This window comes from Loxodonta africana, chromosome X, assembly GCF_030014295.1.
Source record: "Loxodonta africana isolate mLoxAfr1 chromosome X, mLoxAfr1.hap2, whole genome shotgun sequence".
Lineage (NCBI taxonomy): Eukaryota > Metazoa > Chordata > Mammalia > Proboscidea > Elephantidae > Loxodonta > Loxodonta africana.
The window spans coordinates 64,444,599-64,460,092 of record NC_087369.1 but is presented as its reverse complement, the minus strand read 5'-3'; positions in this window follow the sequence as shown (position 1 = coordinate 64,460,092).

Here is a 15,494-nt window from a genome sequence, read left to right as displayed (position 1 = left end):
TCATTTTGCATTCCCTCCAGCAGTGCGTAAGAGTTCCGATCTTCCCCAGCCTCTCCTACATTTGTTATTTCCCATTTTCTTTTTTGATTCATGCCAGTAAGGCCAGGGAGAGATGATATCTCATTTTGGTTTTGATTTGCATTTCTCTAAAGGCTAGTGATCATGAGCATTTCCTCACGTGTCTGTTGCCCGCTTGAATGTCTTCTTTGGTAAAGTGTTCATATCTTTTGCCCATGTTTTAATTGGATTATTTGTCTTTTTGTAGTAGAGGTGTTGGATTTTCTTGTAGATTTTAGAGTTTCAACCTTTGTCTGATTTGTAATAGTCAAATTTTTTTTCCCAGTCTGTAGGTTCTCTTTTAGTCTTTTGGTTCAGTCTTTTGATGAGCATGTTTAATTTTTAGATGATCCCAGTTATCTAGGATATGTTCTGGAGTTTGTGTGTTGTTGGTTATTACTTTTACCTTGTTAATGCTGTGTATTAGGGCCTCTAGCATTGATCCTATTTTTTCTTCTATGAACTTCATAGTTTTGGGCTTTTTATTTAGGTCTTTGATCCATTTTGAGTTAGTTTTTGTATATGGGATAAAGTATGGGTCCTGTTTCATTTTTTTGCAGATGGACATCCAGTTTTGCCTGTACCAGTTGTTAAATACACTGTCTTTTCCCCTTTTGATGGACTTTGGGCCCTTGACAAAGATCAGGTGACCATAGGTGGATGGGTTTACATCTTGGTTCTCAATTCTGTTCCGTTGGTCAATGTATCTGTCATTGTACCAGTACCAGGCTGTTTTGACTACCGTTGCTGTATAGAAGGCTCTGAGGTCAGGCAGTGCGAGTCCTCCTACATTTTTCTTCTTCAGGAATGCTGTACTTATACGGGACCTCTTCCCTTTCTATATAAAGTTAGTAATTGCTTTTTCCATCTCTTTAAAAAATGTTGTTGGGACCTCAAATTCTCGTATAAAGACCAGACTTTAATGGTCTGACTGAGACTAGAAGGTTCCCAGAGGTCATGGTCCCCAGACCTTCTTTTAGCCCAAGACTGGAACCATTCTTAAAGCCAACTCTTCAGACAGGGAATGGTCTGGACTATCAGATAGAAAATGATACTGGTGAGGAGTGAGCCTCTTGACTCAAGTAGACATATAAGACTATGTGGGCAGCTCCTGTCTGGAGGGGAGATGAAAAGGCACAGGTGGACAGAAGCTGGCTGAATGGACATGGGGAATACAGGATGGAGAGAAGGAGTGTGCTGTCTCATTAGGGGGAGAGCAACTAGGTGTACATAGCAAGGTGCGTATAAATTTCTGTATGAGAGACTGATTTGATTTGTAAACTTTCATTTAGAGCAAAAAAAAAAAAAAGAATGTTGTGGGTATTTGGATCGGGATTGCCTTGTATTTGTAAATTGCTTTGGGTAGAATTGTCATTTTCACAATGTTGAGTCTCCCTATCAATGAGATTTTTATGTTTTTCCATTTGTGTAGATCTCTTTTGGTTTCTTGCAGTAGTGTTTTGTAATTTTCTTTGTGTAGGTCCTTTACATCTCTGGTTAGATTTATTCCTAACTATTTTATTTGTTTAGTGGCTATTATAAATGGTATTGTTTTCCTGATTTCCCTTTCGTAGTTCTCTTTATTAGTGTATAGGAATCCACCTGATTTTTGTATGTTTATCTTGTATCCTCCTAATCTGCTAAGTCTTTCTATTAGTTCCAGTAGTTTTCTCACGGAGTCTTTTGGGTTTTCAATGTATACTATCATAACTGCAATTAGGGACAGTTTAACTTTTTCATTACCAATTCGGATGCCTTTTATTTCTTTTTCTTGCCTCATTCCTCTAGCTAGAACTTCCAGCACAATGTTAAATAGGAGTGATGATAAAGGGCATCCTTCTCTTGTTCCTGTTCTCAAGGGGAATGTTTTCAGCCTCTCTCCGTTAAGAATGATGTTAGCCGTTGGTTTTGCATGTATGCCCTTTATTATGTTGAGAAATTTCCCTTCTATACCTATTTTATTGACCATTTTTACCCAGAGTGGGTGTTGGACTTTGTCGAATGTCTTCTCTGTGTTGATTGAGAGGATCATGTGATTCTTTACTTTTATTTATGTGGTGGATTACATTGATTGACTTTCTAATGTTGAACCATCCTTGCATACCCAGTATGAATCCTACTTGGTCTGGTGTATTATTTTTTTGATATGATGCTGAATTCTATTGGCTAGAATTTTGTTTACAATTTTTGCATGAGAGACAGTGGCCTGTAATTTTCTTTTTTTGTGATGTCTTTGCCTGGTTTTTTGTGCCAGGGTTATGCTGCCTTAATAGAATGAATTCAGCAGTATAGCTTCCTTTTCTATGTTCTGAAATAGTTTGAGTAGTACTGGTGTGAGCTCTTCTCTGAATGTCTGATAGAATTCTCCAGTGACGCCATCTGGGCCAGGGTTTTTTGTTTTGTTTTTGTTTTTTAATTACCTTTTCAATCTCTTCTCTTGTTATGGACGTGTTCAGATTTTCAACATCATTTTGTATTAGTTTCGGCAGGTAATGTGTTTCTAGAAATTTGTCCATTTCCTCTATGCTTTCGAATGTGTTGGATTATAGTTTTCCATAATACTCTGTTATGATCCTTTTTATTTCATTTGGGTCTATTGTAATGTCCCCCATTTCATTTCTTATTTGGGTTATTTGCACCCTCTCATATTTTTCTTTTGTCATTTTGGCCAGTGGCTTGCCAATTTTGTTGATCCTTTCAGAGAACCAACTTTTGATTTTGTTTATTCTTTCTGTTGTTTTTCTGTTCTCTGTTTCATTTATTTCTGCTCTGGTCTTTATTATTTCCTTTCTTCTGGTGGCTGTGGGCTTCTTTTGCTGATCTCTTTCTATTTGTTCAAGTTGTGAACCTAATGTTTTGATTTTCTCCCTTTCTTCTTTTTTGATGTGTGCATCTATTGCTATAAATTGACCTCTGAGGACTGCCTTTGCTGTGTTCCAAAGGTTTTGGTATGATGTGTTTTCATTCTCATTTGATTCAAGGAATTTTTTGATTCCATCTCTGATTGGTGTTATTCAGTTTCCATGTAATTGATTTATTTCCTTGCTCTTCCTGTTGTTAGTTTCTACTTTGATGGCCTTGTGGTCAGAGAAGATATTTTGTATTACCTCAATGTTTTGAATTTTTTTGAGGTTTGCTCTGTGGCCTAAGATGTGGTCTATTCTGGAGAACCTTCCATGTGAATTGGGAAAAAATGTGTACTTTGCAGCTGTTGGTGGAGTGTTCTACATATGTCTATGAGTTCAAGTTGGCAGATTGTGCTCTTTAGCTCTTCTGGATCTTTGTTGAGTTTCTTTCTAGATGTTCTGTCCTTTACTGAGAGTGGTGTGTTGAAGTTTCCTACTATTATTGTGGAACTGTCAATTTCTCTTTTCAATGCTGTTGGGGTTTGTTTTATGTATTTTGGAGTCCTGTCACTGGGTGCGTAGATGTTTATCATGGTTAAGTCTTCATGGTGAATCATCCCTTTAATCATTATACACTGTCCTTCTTTGTGTTTTATGGTGGATTTTGTTTTAAAGTCTATGTTATTTGAGGTTAGTATTGCCACTCCTGCTCTTTTTTGGTAGTTATTTGCTTGATATATATTTTTTCCATCCTTTGATTTTTAATAAATTTACATCTTTGTTTCTAAAGCATGTCTCTCGTAGACAGCATATTGATGGATCCTGGTTTTTTAATCCATTCTGTCACTCTGTGTCTCTTTATGGGTGCATTTATGCCATTTGCATTCAGTGTAATTATTGATAGGTGTGAGTTTATTGCTGTCATTTGGTAATGCTTTTTTTGTGGTGCTGACATTTGCTTTGTTCCTTGTACTCTCCTGGGTTGAACTCCTTTTGTTTATGGATTTATTTTGTTTTTGTAGATATTGTTTTTTTGAGACTTTATGCTTTTCTTCTTTCTTTTGATGAGTAGGTTTGATAAATTTCTTTGTGGTTACTGTGAAATTTACCCTTATCTTCCTAGGTGTGAATCAGTCTATTATTACTTGGTATTGCCTTGCCTTCCTCTCCAATAGAAAGTTCTATACCTACACCATGTATTCCCTCTTTTATTCTTCCGATGCTGTTGTCATTTACAGATTAACCTCGGTGGGTTCCTGTTGTAATTCTTTTGGTTTTGGACAGTCCTTGAGAGTTCATTTCCTATGTCAGTATCTGGCTGGTACAATCTTGTGCCCTAGATTCAAGCTGCGGTCTGATGTTGTTTAGACCAAAGGACTCCCTTTAATAATTCCTGTAAATTTGGTTTGGTTTTTTTTTTTTGAGTTTTTTTTTTTAATAACTTTTATTAAGCTTCAAGTGAACGTTTACAAATCCAATCAGTCTGTCACATATAAGTTTACATACATCTCACTCCCTACTCCCACTTACTCTCCCCCTCTTGAGTCAGCCCTTTCAGTCTCTCCTTTCTTGACAATTTTGCCTGCTTCCCTCTCTCTCTATCCTCCCATCCCCCCTCCAGACAAGAGTTGCCAACACAATCTCAAGTGTCCACCTGATATAATTAGCTCACTCTTCATCAGCGTCTCTCTCCCACCCGCTGACCAGTCCCTTTCATTTTTGATGAGTTGTTTTCGGGGATGGTTCCTGTTCTGTGTCAACAGAAGGTCTGGGGAGCATGGCTGCCGGGATTCCTCCAGTCTCAGTCAGACCATTAAGTTTGGTCTTTTTATGAGAATTTAGGGTCTGCATCCCACTGATCTCCTGCTCCCTCAGGGGTCCTCTGCTGTGCTCCCTGTCAGGGCAGTCATCGATTGTGGCCGGGCACCAACTAGTTCTTCTGGTCTCAGGATGATGTAGGTCTCTGGTTCATGTGGCCCTTTCTGTCTCTTGGGCTCTTAGTTGTCGTGTGGCCTTGGTGTTCTTTATTTTCCTTTGCTCCAGGTGGGTTGAGACCAATTGATGCATCTTAGATGGCCGCTTGTTAGCATTTAAGACCCCAGACGCCACATTTCAAAGTGGGATGCAGAATGATTTCATAATAGAATTATTTTGCCAATTGACTTAGAAGTTCCCTCAAACCATGTTCCCCAGACCCCCGCGCTTGCTCCGCTGAGCTTTGAAGCATTATTTTATCCCGGAAACTTCTTTCCTTTTGGTCCAGTCCAATTGAGCTGACCTTCCATGTATTGAGTGTTGTCTTTCCCTTCACCTAAAGCAGCTTTTATCTACTGATTAATCAATAAAAAACCCTCTCCCACCCTCCCTCCCTCCCCCCCCGTAACCACAAAAGTATGTGTTCTTCTCAGGTTTACTATTTCTCAAGATCTTATAATAGTGGTCTTATACAATATTTGTCCTTTTGCCTCTGACTAATTTCGCTCAGCATAATGCCTTCCAGGTTCCTCCATGTTATGAAATGTTTCACAGATTCGTCACTGTTCTTTATCGATGCGTAGTATTCCATTGTGTGAATATACCACAATTTATTTACCCATTCATCCGTTGATGGACACCTTGGTTGCTTCCAGCTTTTTGCTATTGTAAACAGAGCTGCAATAAACATGGGTGTGCATATATCTGTTTGTGTGAAGGCTCTTGTATCTCTAGGGTATATTCCTAGGAGTGGGATTTCTGGGTTCTATGGTAGTTCTATTTCTAACTGTTTAAGATAACGCCAGATAGATTTCCAAAGTGGTTGTACCATTTTACATTCCCACCAGAAGTGTATGAGAGTTCCAATCTCTCCGCAGCATCTCCAACATTTATTATTTTGTGTTTTTTGGATTAATGCCAGCCTTGCTGGTGTGAGATGGAATCTCATCGTAGTTTTAATTTGCATTTCTCTAATAGCTAATGATCGAGAGCATTTTCTCATGTATCTGTTGGCTGCCTCAATATCTTCTTTAGTGAAATGTGTGTTCATATCCTTTGCCCACTTCTTCATTGGGTTGTTTGTCTTTTTGTGGTTGAGTTTTGACAGAATCATATAGATTTTAGAGATCAGGCGCTGGTCGGAGATGTCATAGCTGAAAATTCTTTCCCAGTCTGTAGGTGGTCTTTTTACTCTTTTGGTGAAGTCTTTAGATGAGCATAGGTGTTTGATTTTTAGGAGCTCCCAGTTATCGGGTTTCTCTTCATCATTTTTGGTAATGTTTTGTATTCTGTTTATACCTTGTATTAGGGCTCCTAGGGTTGTCCCTATTTTTTCTTCCATGATCTTTATCGTTTTAGTCTTTATGTTTAGGTCTTTGATCCACTTGGAGTTAGTTTTTGTGCATGGTGTGAGGTATGGGTCCTGTTTCATTTTTTTGCAAATGGATATCCAGTTATGCCAGCACCATTTGTTAAAAAGGCTATCTTTTCCCCAGTTAATTGACACTGGTCCTTTGTCAAATATCAGCTGCTCATACGTTGATGGATCTATGTCTGGGTTCTCAATTCTGTTCCATTGGTCTATGAGTCTGTTGTTGTACCAATACCAGGCTGTTTTGACTACTGTGGCTGTATAATAGGTTCTGAAGTCAGGTAAGGTGAGGCCTCCCACTTTCTTCTTCTTTTTCAGTAGTGCTTTGCTTATCCGGGGCTTCTTTCCCTTCCATATGAAATTGGTGATTTGTTTCTCTATCCCCTTAAAATATGACATTGGAATTTGGATCGGAAGTGCGTTAAATGTATAGATGGCTTTTGGTAGAATAGACATTTTTACTATGTTAAGTCTTCCTATCCATGAGCAAGGTATGTTTTTCCACTTAAGTATGTCCTTTTGAATTTCTTGTAGTAGAGCTTTGTAGTTTTCTTTGTATAGGTCTTTTACATCCTTGGTAAGATTTATTCCTAAGTATCTTATCTTCTTGGGGGCTACTGTGAATGGTATTGATTTGGTTATTTCCTCTTCGGTGTTCTTTTTGTTGATGTAGAGGAATCCAAGTGATTTTTGTATGTTTATTTTATAACCTGAGACCCTGCCAAACTCTTCTATTAGTTTCAGTAGTTTTCTGGAGGATTCCTTAGGGTTTTCTGTGTATATAATCATGTCGTCTGCAAATAGTGATAACTTTACTTCTTCCTTGCCAATCCGGATACCTTTTATTTCTTTGTCTAGCCTAATTGCCCTGGCTAAGACTTCCAACACGATGTTGAATAAGAGCGGTGATAAAGGGCATCCTTGTCTGGTTCCCGTTCTCAAGGAAAACGCTTTCAGGTTCTCTCCATTTAGAATGATGTTGGCTGTTGGCTTTGTATAGATGCCCTTTATTATGTTGAGGAATTTTCCTTCAATTCCTATTTTGGTAAGAGTTTTTATCATGAATGGGTGTTGGACTTTGTCAAATGCCTTTTCTGCATCAATTGATAAGATCATGTGGTTTTTGTCTTTTGTTTTATTTATGTGATGGATTACATTAATGGTTTTTCTGATATTAAACCAGCCTTGCATACCTGGTATAAATCCCACTTGATCAGGGTCAATTATTTTTTTGATGTGTTGTTGGATTCTATTGGCTAGAATTTTGTTGAGGATTTTTGCATCAATGTTCATGAGGGATATAGGTCTATAATTTTCTTTTTTTGTAATGTCTTTACCTGGTTTTGGTATCAGGGAGATGATGGCTTCATAGAATGAGTTGGGTAGTATTCCGTCATTTTCTATGCTTTGGAATACCTTTAGTAGTAGTGGTGTTATCTCTTCTCTGAAAGTTTGGTAGAACTCTGCAGTGAAGCCGTCCGGGCCAGGGCTTTTTTTTGTTGGCAGTTTTTTGATTACCGTTTCAATCTCTTTTTTTGTTATGGGTCTATTTAGTTGTTCTACTTCTGAATGTGTTAGTTTAGGTAGGTAGTGTTTTTCCAGGAATTCATCCATTTCTTCTAGGTTTTCAAATTTGTTAGAGTACAATTTTTCATAATAATCTGAAATGATTCTTTTAATTTCATTTGGTTCTGTTGTGATGTGGTCCTTCTCGTTTCTTATTCGGGTTATTTGTTTCCTTTCCTGTATTTCTTTAGTCAGTCTAGCCAATGGTTTATCAATTTTGTTAATTTTTTCAAAGAACCAGCTTTTGGCTTTGTTAATTCTTTCAATTGTTTTTCTGTTCTCTAATTCATTTAGTTCAGCTCTAATTTTTATTATTTGTTTTCTTCTGGTGCCTGATGGATTCTTTTGTTGCTCACTTTCTATTTGTTCAAGTTGTAGGGACAGTTCTCTGATTTTGGCTCTTTCTTCTTTTTGTATGTGTGCATTTATTGATATAAATTGGCCTCTGAGCACTGCTTTTGCTGTGTCCCAGAGGTTTTGATAGGAAGTATTTTCATTCTCGTTGCTTTCTATGAATTTCCTTATTCCCTCCTTGATGTCTTCCATAACCCAGTCTTTTTTGAGGAGGGTATTGTTCATTTTCCAAGTATTTGATTTCTTTTCCCTAGTTTTTCTGTTATTGATCTCTAGTTTTATTGCCTTGTGGTCTGAGAAGATGCTTTGTAATATTTCGATGTTTTGGACTCTGCAAAGGTTTGTTTTATGACCTAATATGTGGTCTATTCTAGAGAATGTTCCATGTGCGCTAGAAAAAAAAGTGTATTTTGCAGCAGTTGGGTGGAGAGTTCTGTATAAGTCAATGAGGTCAAGTTGGTTGATTGTTGTAATTAGATCTTCCGTGTCTCTGTTGAGCTTTTTACTGGATGTCCTGTCCTTCTCCGAAAGCGGTGTGTTGAAGTCTCCTACTATAATTGTGGAGGTATCTATCTCGCTTTTCAATTCTGTTAAAATTTGATTTATGTATCTTGCAGCCCTGTCATTGGGTGCGTAAATATTTAATATGGTTATGTCTTCCTGATCAATTGTCCCTTTTATCATTATATAGTGTCCTTCTTTATCCTTTGTGGTGGATTTAAGTCTGAAGTCTATTTTGTCAGAAATTAATATTGCTACTCCTCTTCTTTTTTGCTTATTGTTTGCTTGATATACTTTTTTCCATCCTTTGAGTTTTAGTTTGTTTGTGTCTCTAAGTCTAAGGTGTGTCTCTTATAGGCAGCATATAGATGGATTGTGTTTCTTTATCCAGTCTGAGACTCTCTGTCTCTTTATTGGTGCATTTAGTCCATTTACATTCAGGGTAATTATAGATAAATAAGTTTTTAGTGCTGTCATTTTGATGCCTTTTTATGTGTGTTGTTGACAATTTCATTTTTCCACATACTTTTTTGTGCTGAGGCGTTTTTCTTAGTAAATTGTGAGATCCTCATTTTCATAGTGCTTGACTTTATGTTAGTTGAGTCGTTACGTTTTTCTTGGTTTTTATCTTGAGTTATTATACCTTTTTGTGGTTACCTTATTATTTACCCCTATTTTTCTAAGTAAAAACCTAACTTGTATTGTTCTATATCGCCTTGTATCACTCTCCATATGGCAGTTCAATGCCTCCTGTATTTAGTCCCTCTTTTTGATTATTGTGATCTTTTACCTATTGACTTCCATGATTCCCTGTTATGTGTATTTTTTTTTAATTAATCTTAATTTGTTTGTTTTTGTGATTTCCCTATTTGGGTTGATATCAGGACGTTCTGTTTTGTGACCTTGTGTTGTGCTGATATCTGATATTATTGGTTCTCTGACCAAACAATATCCTTTAGTATTTCTTGTAGCTTTGGTTTGGTTTTTGCAAATTCTCTAAACTTGTGTTTGTCTGTAAATATCTTAATTTCGCCTTCATATTTCAGAGAGAGTTTTGCTGGATATATGATTCTTGGCTGGCAGTTTTTCTCCTTCAGTGTTCTGTATATGTCGTCCCATTCCCTTCTTGCCTGCATGGTTTCTGCTGAGTAGTCAGAACATATTCTTATTGATTCTCCCTTGAAGGAAACCTTTCTTTTCTCCCTGGCTGCTTTTAAAATTTTCTGTTTATCTTTGGTTTTGGTGAGTTTGATGATAATATGTCTTGGTGTTTTTCTTTTTGGATCAATCTTAAATGGGGTTCGATGAGCATCTTGGATAGATATCCTTTCGTCTTTTATGATGTCAGGGAAGTTTTGTGTCAGGATTTCTTCAACTATTTTCTCTGTGTTTTCTGTCCCCGCTCCCTGTTCTGGGACTCCAGTCACCCGCAGGTTATCCTTCTTGATAGAGTCCCACATAATTCTTAGGGTTTCTTCATTTTTTTTAATTCTTTTATCTGATTTTTTTTCAGCTATGTTGGTGTTGATTCCCTGGTCCTCCAGATGTCCCAGTCTGCATTCTAATTGCTCAAGTCTGCTCCTCTGACTTCCTATTGCGTTGTCTAATTCTGTTATTTTATTGTTAATCTTTTGGATTTCTACATGTTGTCTCTCTATGGATTCTTGCAACTTATTAATTTTTCCACTATGTTCTTGAATAATCTTTTTGAGTTCTTCAACAGTTTTATCAGTGTGTTCTTTGGCTTTTTCTGCAGTTATCCTAATTTCATTTGTGATATCATTAAGCATTCTGTAAATTAGTTTTTTATATTCTGTATCTGATAATTCCAAGATTGTATCTTCATTTGGGAAAGGTTTTGATTCTTTTGTTTGGGGGGTTGGAGAAGCTGTCCCGGTCTGCTTCTTTAAGTGGTTTGATATGGATTGTTGTCTCCGAGCCATCACTGGGAAACTAGTTTTTCCAGAAAATCCGCTGCGTCCAGTCCAAATCCCTGCGGGACGGTTCCCCGGCTCGGACGCTGCTCTTTCTGCTCCAAGACCAGTCACTGCCTCCCGGGGACTTCTCCTACCGGCTGCGTCCCACGCCGCCCGTGGAACCGGCTGGTCCCCCTCCTGGGGTTAGTTCAGGGGGGTGGAGCAGGTCTCTGTGCTTGTGCCGTACCTGACTGGTGCACTGGCTCCAGGCTCTGGAAAGAATCGCTGCTTCCCCGTATTAGTTCGTTCTCCGTCTCTAAATCTGTGTTTGTTGTTCAGGGTTCGTAGATTGTTATGTATGTGATCGATTCACTTGTTTTTCCGTGTCTTTGTTGTAAGAGGGATCCGAGGTAGCGTCTGCCTAGTCCGCCATCTTGGCTCCGCCCCCCTTGGCTTGGTTTTTAAAAAAAAAAATTCCTTTAATTTCTGTTTATCAGGATATGTCCTAATTTCACCATCATATTTGAATGAGAGTTTACAGGATATATTATTCTTGTTTGGCGATTATTTTCTTTCAAGGATTTATATATGTCATCCCATTGCCTGCTTGCCTGCAGGTTTTTTGCTGAGTAATCAGAGCTTAGTCTTATTGTTTCTCCTCTGTACAATACTTTTTGTTTTCCTCAAGCTGCTCTCTGGATTTTTTGTCTTTGGTGATTGTAAATCTGATTATGATATGCCTTGGTGTGTTTCTTTTGGGTCTATCCTATATGGGCTTTGTTGCGCTTCTTTGATGGTCAGCTTTTCATCCTCCTTCATGATATTAGGGACATTTTCTGTCAGCAATTCTTCAATGATCCTTTATGTGTTTTCCATTTTTCTCCTCCTGTTCTGGAACTCCGATCACTCGCAAATTTTTGCTTTTGATTGTATCTCACATAATTTTCAGGGTTTCTTCCATTTTGCATTCTTTTTCCTGATTTTTCTTCTGAGTTTTATCCAAGTGTTTGTCTTCAATTTTGCTGATCCTGTCTTCCATCATTTCAAACCTGCTCCTCAGCCCTCCTGACACTATCCATTCTGTAATCTTGTTGTTTATCTTTTGGATTTCTAATTGTTGTCTTTGTATGATTTCTAGTTATGAATTTATTTTGGCATTTTTTTTCATGAATTCTTTCATTTTTTGGTCTTTTTCCCCATGAATTTGTCTATTTCCCCCTCATTTTTGTCTACTTTTTGCTTCAACTCTTGGATACCTCTCAATATTAGAGATTTGAATTCCCTATCAGGTAGTTCTAGTGCCTTTTCTTCTACTGAAAAGTCATCTGGTGTTTTATTTTGGATGCCTACTGGAACCATCCTGTCCTGCTTTTTTTTTTTATGTTTTGATATTGTCTGCTGCTCTGGGACATTCAGTAGTTATTTTCTTCATTTATTGATTATAGATCAGTTTGTTTCATCCTGCTTTTTTATTTTATTTGGTTATGTCTGAGCAGACAGACTGTGTGTTCTTTGCTGTTTACTCGTCTGTGGTCACGATACTTTTCTCCTCCTTGTCCAAAGGGTAGGGATAGTCATTCAGCTGTGGTGCAGCAGAGCAGGTCCAGCTGAAGGCGAGGGGCTGGGATTGGTTATTTGCGGCACATACTAGGGCGGGCGGGGAATCAGTGCTGTGCAGGATCTGATAGGCTGTGCCTGTGCTGCTCAGGGGTGTGAAGTTCAGCACATGATGCAGGTAGGCAGGAAAGAGTGGGGAGACTGTGATGTGTGGAGCTAATATGAGCATGGGAAAGCAGAGAGAGTAGAGGGAGAAACAGGAGCAAAAAAAAAAAAAGAATGCTAAGGGAGCTTGCCATGGGACCAGAGAGATGAGAAACCAAGAAAAACAGAAAAAAGAGAAAAAGAAAAAGATAAGTAGATAAAAATTTGGAAGAAAAAAAAAAAGAAAAGCCCCCACGGGTCCCATTGGTGCGGCTGCAAAAAACTGGGAAACTGGCTCCCAGGGTGCACAATTAGCCTGGCTAGAGGGGTTATAGATGTCACACAGAGCCAGGTATTCAGAAGACAGGAAAAGAAGGTAAGTATAAAGAGACGAGAACTGAGAAATGAAAAAAGACAGAAGGGGGAAAAAAAAGAAAGAAAAAAATGCTCCCAGCAATCCCACCTACGTGGCTGTGCAGATTGAGGGAGTGGCTCCTAAGCCAGGCAGTGCAGCCTGGCTAGAAGGGGCTCCCAAGCCTTGAAATGAAAGAAAAACAAAACAGAACAAAGCAAAAAAAAAAAAAAGCCTCAGGGATCCCACCAGCATGGTGCCGCGGGCTGGGGGAGTGGTTCCCCAGTCAAGTGGCACTTCACAACCTTTTAAGAGGAAGCAAAGTTGTCACACAGTGCCAGGAGTTTGAGAGAAAGGAGGGGGAGGTGGTTGGAGGCATGGAAGAAACTAAAAGATACCGAGAGAAGCACCGCCAGCAACAGTCAAATGACACTCAGTGTGGGTAGGGTGAATCCAAGTGGCCTGGGGCCAAAGCAGTTGCCTTCTGGCCAAGAGACTTCAGCCAGGGAAGCAGAGGAGGCCGAAGGGAGGGTGGGAAAGAAGGGTGGGGGTTACGAAAGTGTACATCGCTGGTTACCGAGTGCTCTGTCTCCTGCTGGGAACTTCGTGAAGCCGCTTTCTGATACCATGCGCACCAATCTCTGATGTGGTTGGGGCAAATCCAAACGGCAGGGATGCTGCACTTCCTGGCTGGCTAGCCATTCCTACGAGCCAGGAAGCATGTAGGTAGAGCAAAGGAGATAGGATGGGGGGTGGAAAAGCATGTATCGCTGGTTACTGGGTGTTCTGTCCCCTGCTGGGAGCTCTGTGAAGCTGCATTCCACTGCTGATCTCTGACAAGAGTCCAAGATGGCAAATCCCTGCTTCATTAGTTGATAAGGGACCGCTGCACGTACCTCTCCTCGCTCTCTGTTCTCAGTCACTTTCTTATTACATTCAGTGCTCGGCTGAGTTCTTTATCTCTTCATTTGACACTCTGGGTTCCAGGATTGACCTTTTTCTCTGTTTTGCTTAGTTTTTTGGTCTTTGTTGTGGAGGGATGGTGTGGTGCTTCTGTCTATGGCGCCATGTTGGCCGGAAGTCTTGAGATTTATTTTAAAGCTGTAGTAATTAGAACAGTGTGAGTCTGGTGCAAAGATAGACAAATGGATACTGAAATTGAATATAAAACCAGAAACAGGTTCATGGGTCTTAAAATATTAGAGAAGTTGCATTTCAAATACTAGGGAGGGAAAAGCATATTGAATAAATTATGTAGAAACAATATATTTTACATGGAAAAAATAAAATTGGATCATGACCTCATATCTTACACAGAAATAAACTCTGAATGTACTTAAGCTATAAATGTGAAAAGCAAATTTTTAAACCTATTAGAAGAAAATATATGACAATATCATATGGGGATAGTGAAGGTTTCCTTAAGCAAGCTACATAAAGCCCAGACCACAGACTGTAGAATTAGTTTGACTTTATTAAAATTAGAACTTCTATAAAAATAAAGCACCGTAAATAAATTTATGACAGGCCACAGTCTGGGAAAAGATATTTGCAACACGTGTATCAAACAACAAAAAAATGATATCAAGAATTTATAAAGAATTTCTAATAAAAAAGAATTTCTAATACTCAATAGGAAAAAGATAAACAGAACTCAACATGAAAAGAAGCAAAGAATGTGAACAATTACAGAAAAGGAAAACTGGCCAATAAACATATGAGACTATATCAAACCTCACTATATATCAAGAAAACATAAGTTAAAACAATTAAATACCATTGCACATTGACAAAATCTACGTCTGCTGATATAGGCTACAGGACAGCAGAAACACAATCACTTTGAAGAACAATTTGGCGTAAATGATGCATTTACCACAAAAAAAAAAAACTATCCAATAATTTTTCCTCTAGGTATTTGTAGTGGTTAAGGTTGTGTATCAACTTGGCTGGGCCATGATTCTCAGTGATTTGCTAGCCACATGATGGTGTGATCACTTCTGTCATGAACTGAATTGTGTACCCCCCCAAAATATGTGTCACCTTGGTTAGGCCATGATTCCCAGTTGTAGTGTGGTTATCCTCCATTTTGTGATTGTAATTTTATGTTAAAGAGGATTAGGGTGGGATTGTAACACCCTTACTAAGGTCACATCTCTTTCAATGTAAAGGGAGTTTCCTTGGGATGTGACCTGCACCACCTTTTATCTTACAAGAGATAAAGAAGAAAGGGAAGCAAGCAGAGAGTTGGGGACCTCATACCACCAAGAAAGCAGCACCAGGAGCAGAGCCCATCTTTTGGACCCGGGGTCCCTGAGCAGAGAAGCTCCTAGTCTGGGGGAAGACTGATGAGAAGGCTGACAGAGAGAGAAAGCCTTTCCCTGGAGCTGACACTGTGAATTTGGACTTTTACCCTACTTTACTGTAAAGAAATAAACTCTTTGTTAAAGCCATCCACTTGTGGTATTTCTGTTATAGCAGCAGTAGATGACTAAGACAACTTCCATGATAAGATTTGTTATTATGTGATCACCTCCATGATGGGGTCTGCTGTGAGTAGCCAATTAGTTGAAAAGGAGTTTCTGTGGGCACGTGGCCTGCACTGATTATAAATGGATATTCTAGCAAGGCTTTTGCTTGCTTTGAATCCTGCAGCTGGCTCCTGTTCATCTGATCTCTGGTTCTTGGGACTTAAGCTAGCAGCTTACCTTTGGTCTTCCCTGCCGATCTTTGGGATTCTTCCATCTTCGCAGGCTGTGCCCAACACCCATGCTCTCCAACTTGTCAATCTTGGATTTTCCAGCCCCTGTATCTACGTGTATCAAGAGAAGCTCTATTCTGACCCATGGACTTGG